Here is a 6,710-nt window from a genome sequence, read left to right on the forward strand (position 1 = left end):
TTTTTGTCTGCATCATTAGACTGAACTTTCCTTTTAACTTGTGACTTTGTTGTGAATGTCCGTAGTCTCCTTTTTCTCACTGGAGGATCTGTACTGGGTACACCCAGTAGACGTGTGTGTATATAGTCTTTGAAAGACTGCTCTCCTACTTGATAAAATGTTGTGAGGTCCTCAAATGTTGCACCAGTGGCCAAGTCATCACTGAATAGTTTTACCAGCCCCCTTGAATCACATGATAAATCAAAATTAATGCTCTGCTAGTCACAATTTTTGCCAAATATTTTCGACAAAGGGCATCATTATTTTCCTTTTATTTTCACTTTTTGGTCATCCCTGTACCTTACAGGATTGTATTCAAAACTGGGTGGCAGTAACTCTTTTTGTAAATTTTGTAGACAAGATGCCCTGTGGGAGAGGTAAACTGCCATACTATCAAGAAATTCAGGGGAAGGCTTGTGGACTGTGGATTTAACACTCAGGTTAATCATTTGCTCATGAGCTTCATCTAGAGCTATCTCCCTCCATGATGAGCCAGTTATGCTAGCAGTGAAACCCCCTGATTTCAAGTGTGAAAGTACACTGGTTGGCATGGTTAGTAAGTCAAGTAGATGTTTGGGAATTAGTCTAAGATAAGTTGGGCGATCATAGGCATGAAACAATGGAGCCAGGGATTTCAGTGCTGCCATTCTCAAATCCCAGTCTGAACTTCTGACTCCTAAATACATGCAGATATATGACATGCCATGTTGGTGAACAAAATCAGACCAAATTTGAAAGTTGCATCTACTTGACTTCTATTGTGTATGAATTGCATGAATTCCCCATGAAAATTAGATACAGTATTGTGCATGGATTTTATTAATGATTGTATGCTTTGGGTTATAGTAAAATGTAAAATGCTTTGGGTTATAGTAATATGTTTGGGTTATAGTAAAATTTATATTTCTATATCACTGTTTTCCGTATGTAGTTTCTCCAATTTTTTGTTGTTTCCCATACATCTTCCATGATTTTTAATACAATCAAGTGTAGTGTCAGATACTGATTCTTTACACTTTATAAAGGCATCTATTTGATAGCGATAAAATGCTTCCCATGTGTTCAATATAAATTGGTGACATCTCTTGAAATTTTGACATTGTATCAGAGAATTTACTACACCCTCAGTGTGAGAAGCTTTGGCAACCTCCTTCAACTCAGCCTCAAGATATAATTTAAACAACACAGGTTGTGTATTTTTTAGGATGTGCCAGTCACCTGGAAAGGTAACAGCCAATGTAACTCGTCTTTATACTCATATTTTACCTTATTAAGGTACTCAAACGTTTTGCCATCCCCCACAACAACAAGATACTTAAGCTGTTTTCCTATTTGAAAAATAGTGTGTAATTTTTCAACCACATGTTTGACTGTATCCAACTTGTCACATGGCTCGTTCAGAACTCCTAAATATACAACATTTGATTTCTCTGGCAATTCACTGCCTTGTTTTGAAAGGTATCCCCTAAAGTTTGGCAGCAACAGGTCACTATCAAATTCCTTAATAGAATTTTTTTGAAAACAGTACAGAAAACTTTCTTTCTTAATGTGTTCCAATGCTGAAATTTCCACTGAATTCAATCGAAAGTCCTCCAATTTTACACCAGTATGAACTGGGAACCAGAGGACATGGAGACCTCTGGAAGGAGACCATCAGTCTCAGACTGGAGACTGACAGACTGAATATCAGAATATGTTGTTTTCCTTCTTTTGGTTTGGGTGCCTCTGAATCCGACTCTGCAGCTGGAAACAGTTTTACACTGAACACATCTTTCATTTTCCAATTCAAACAGTCAGGGCCATGTATTCTGATGTTTGTTGTGTACCATGGCTGGAATATATCATCTGGTGTGTTGATATCTATGAGGTCAAAGTCATCAAAATATCTTTCACAGGCCAACAGCAGACTATACACACCATAAGTATGTCTTTTGACGCAGAAAGGCTGAACTGCCCTGTATTTTGACCCAAAAGTGTGAATTAAATTGTTTTCCTTGTCATAAACAAGAACAGGGCACTTCAGTACAAAGGACAGGCAGACAATCTCAGCAAAGTCACCTGCTGTTTTCCCAGTTTTCACCTGCAGTGCACGTGACTCTATATCAAACTGATTATCCTCCATTCTGATCAGACTTTCCTGTTCTCTCACAGGAATTGTGTACTCAAAGTAATTTACACACTCTGAAGACATGAGTTGTTGTCCAAGTTTTGCTCTTATTTCATGAATCAGTTTAGTTTCTAATTCTTTCACACTATCCTGAGGACTGCCATCTTTATTTTCATATGCATTTCTGACCAGTGCACATCCATGTAGAGCAACACATCGGAAAAGACTGTGCTCATCTTTGCCTGAAATAAGTTCTTGGAAATCGCTATACATGTACTCTCTTTGTCTAGCTGATCCCCTCACAAAGTCTTCTACAGTGTTTTTTATTTTTGCAGGTTTTGGCTCAACTGCTTGATATGTGGTAGCATGTATACCCCTGTTTTTAAAGGAGGATGCTATGCCAGCATATGGTTGACCAATGTCAAGGTTATCTAGACTGGCAACAACAAAGTTACTCAAGTCTATTGAAGAACTAAAATTTTCCAGGAATTTTTCCAGAACATGTGAATGGATATATTCCCTTGACTTTGTTTTTGAACAGACAATACCAAATGCATTCAGACAAGTGGCAAGTTTTCTAGAACCACTACAAGCATCCACTGTATCTGACAGAAGGAGGTGCAGTGGAAATGTGCACTGGCTATTTGAGATGAACATAAGATGGCATAAGTTATACACTATTTGCAAGAAACGTTTATGTTTAGATATTGAACCCTCTTTACAGAATCCCATGTAATGCTCTGTCCATTTGAATGGTTTCTGTCTCATTTCATCTCTTTCACTCTTATTTTGAGTGACAATGAATATAAAGTTCCATAGAATGGGATCAATGTCTTTCATAACTGCTTGCAAGTTGAGTTTTGAAAGATCATAGCCTTCATACTTTTTGATAAAGTCCTCAGCTTGTACATGCAGCCTGTCATGTATTTCATGAGTGACTGTTTCCAAGAGACTGATATAACTTGGAGAATTTTGTGTAGTCACCTTATGCAATTGAGCCTCCATTTTGTTGAAATTATCTTCCAAGTTTGAGATTTTACTTTGAAGTTGGAAGTAATATTTGTGGAGCATTGCCATGACGTTGCTCCTATTTCTCACAATGAGAGTTCCATATTTAGTGCTCACTTTCCCATTGCTTTTCAATGTTGAGTACTGGATGTGTTGACAAAGCACTTTGTTGAGCTCCAGTTTAATATATGTATTTGATTTTGAGGTAAAATAACTCAAAGGCATTGTATGCTTCATTTGTTTGCAATATAAATCTGAGGCAAGTTTAGCAAACAGATCATTGGCCTCTTGCAACAACAACGGTTCTCTTTCTAGTAATTTTTCCCCAACAAAAAGGGATACTTTTGTGAGCAACAACTCTTCCAAATCCCCACTTACGTCAAAATTGTCAAGCCTTTCTCTCAGTTGGGCAAGTGTGGTTTGTAAATCTGAATCTAGGGACAAACTGCCACTGTCCTTTAGTTTTTGCTTGTGTGATAAAAACGCATGTAGCATTTTTTGCAAAGAGGACTACTGTCATCCAAAAGAAGATTTGGATAATCACCACTTTCTTTGAAATATTCATTTAGTAATTCATGATTTGGTGGATGCATGACATTAGTAATCTTCTTTGCACAATCTGGAACCACACATTTTTGTTCATGCCTATATATCCATTTGGCATAATGACTACGGCACAAATATGTTTTGTGTTGTATATCAGAGGCAGGTGTACTGACATGCAGGTTAAATAAAGCAATATATGCCTGTTTGTCATCCACATTGGCAAGATGAATGCTCTCTTCACTGCATAATGAGCACACTTTACTTGTACCCTCAATATTATCTCTTGGCTTGCCATCACTTTTTCTTGTAAAATCTCTGTCCAAACCAATTCTACAAGTGTTGCAAAGGCAACTTGACTGTGGTATACCGTGTTTACTATCAGCCCATGTTTTAAAATCTACTGATTTTGATATTATGTGATACCATCTTGGTGTGTCAGCTACACCACATTTCTGACAGGGCCCACAGGTAGTTCTGTCTGGATGGGCTTGTTTGCTCAATGGTAACACTCCACCATGACCACTAATGTGGACGTGAACATGAACCATCTTTGAAAATGGTATCTCACGGTATTAGGGTCTGCCTTGATAAAATAGCTTAAAGGTATCTATTGGAAGCTCGAGCATGTCAGAGATCTTTTCTGTAATTCTTGGCTGCAGTTTGTATTTGTCACCAAGTTATATTCATGACAGTCAAAGTGTACTGTAACACTGATGCCTCTGGACAAAATGACACGTCTTTGTTTTGCTGTGTCAGATACTTGATCATTCTGTCAAGCCTTATTTGCAAGTCAGATAATAGTAATTTTTTCTGACTCTCCATCAAGTTTTTCCCCAACAACAAGAAGACATGTTTGACAATCACTTTTTTCCAAACTGTGATTTTCTTTGTCTTGTGATGTTTTATGCACATCAAATGTGATAGTGACTGGATAAGATGTTGGGGAATGTTGGGTACAAAAGACTCCTTTTGCTTACTTTGCACTTGCTTGACAAATAATTTATATCTGTCTTTGGCAAGACTAGCAAAATATCTGACATGTCTTTTGTAGGGCTGACAGTGTTGGGGTAGACTTGGAGCATTGACTTTTTCAGTCTGTTCTTTACTATTGTACTTATTGTTGTTTGACAAGCAATATGGGCAGATTTTCTTCAGACTGAGAAGTTGCTTTGCACAGTTTGTCAACAGCAAGCAATTATTGTTTACTGGCACTGTTTAGTATGTGGGTACTGAAAACCCTTTTAAGCCAATGCTTTCGATTTGTGTGGGTAGGCATAGTGATGTATGCATACGACTTGTATTTGATTAAATAAATTTTACTTTATTTTCAAACCTGTATAGCGGTAGAAAACAGCGCCTGGAAATTGATGATCTTGTTTCTGACACTGTATTAGAAAGTTGTATAAATCTGAAACAAGCCAGTACACAGTACGATGCCCTTGACCATGGAGCTTGGCTCCATACCTTAACCATGCAGCACCTGAAGGAAAAATAACATAAAATGCAATGTAATTACATTCTGTAACATTTCAGACAGGCTGGATAGTCATAATATTATCAAGGCAACTTTTTCAGAAAAATACGACAAATGACTTGTCAAAGAACATCTCCACTGAAAGTACCTAAATATTTGACGTACGTACGATCGGTAGCCATGGGACATAAGTTTCTTCCGGGTTGAAGATCGAGCAATTTTGCGATCATTGCCACAGAGTACGAATACTAACGAAACATAAACGACTACTATTTTACAAACGGTTATTAAAAAAATTAACCCAGACAAAGCTGTCAAAGTGAAATCCTCACTAGAAGTTAATGAATCAATCTTCCTTGTGTACACGCTACGACGCGACGCTACGCAAGTTGTAAACAAATCATGTGAGGCCATCTTGGATTTTAGCGCGATCGTGGAATCACAACCAATTTTGAAACGGCGAAAGAGACGATTAATAAGTCTTGAGATGACAAAAAATTTTTTGATCGAATTGTAAACGTGACAAATCGTTCAAAAATGTTTTTATTTCGGGAACTTGCAGTCGCGCGAAAATGACGCAGTGTTAAATTTACCCTAAAATCACATTGTACGGGTCGATCAACGACCACAATTTTTCCGATTTCTCGAAATAGCACGCTAAATAGTGCATAAAAAGACCAAAACAGCATAGCTTTCATGGAAGGAAATCTTGCAAGTTAATTTCGATTGACAAACTTACCGTCTTACAGCTAATCCTGTGAAGTTATGATCTCGGGAAAAACAGCGTAACGGTCTCCGTATGCGTAGTGGCAGTGACGCTCATTTGAAGAAAATCTCACTAACATATGCAAATATACGACCCGCGTTCTCGAGTGAGATGGTCTTTGAAAAAGTGGGAAAACAGTCAGAATAGCGCCGATATATTTCAGCTAGCGCAAATTCTCAAGTGTGTACAAATCGACAAGGCTGTAACAATCGGAACTGGCCGCGACATGGACAGCCTGGCACCTAAACTCTGACCCCTTGTGTAAGCATAACTACCTTTGTATGTAAAATTATTTAATACGTATATGTAAATTACTTTAATTTGCATGCGTCTACTGTCCTAGCAGGAAGTAAGGTAAGCAGCAACCTTGTTATCAAACTGTCTTAGTATAGTTACAAAATACTATTTCAATGTATTCTTACTTTCAACTGTGTCTTAGGACTTGTATGCCATACAATTGCATTTATTTGGGCCTTTTTATATCAGTTGACGGTAACTTCAGTCGATTTGTATTTACCAGAGTGGGTCCCAGAAGGTAGAAGACTGCGCAGCTTTCAATGCAATCTGTCATTCCACACACAGCTCTACAGAAATATTTCCAGAGAAACAACATTTGTTATTGTTTTGCCGTCACGGGTTTCTCATTTTACTTGCATGTCAAGTATTAGCAATACAGCATTGAGCGTCGCAAAATTTCCGGAAGCCATAACAACATACATTTCTTCATTTGCGTACATATGTCGGCCATATTGCACAGAGACGTGATATTT

Source organism: Ptychodera flava, chromosome 10 (genome assembly GCF_041260155.1).
Source record: "Ptychodera flava strain L36383 chromosome 10, AS_Pfla_20210202, whole genome shotgun sequence".
In the NCBI taxonomy this organism is placed as follows: domain Eukaryota; kingdom Metazoa; phylum Hemichordata; class Enteropneusta; family Ptychoderidae; genus Ptychodera; species Ptychodera flava.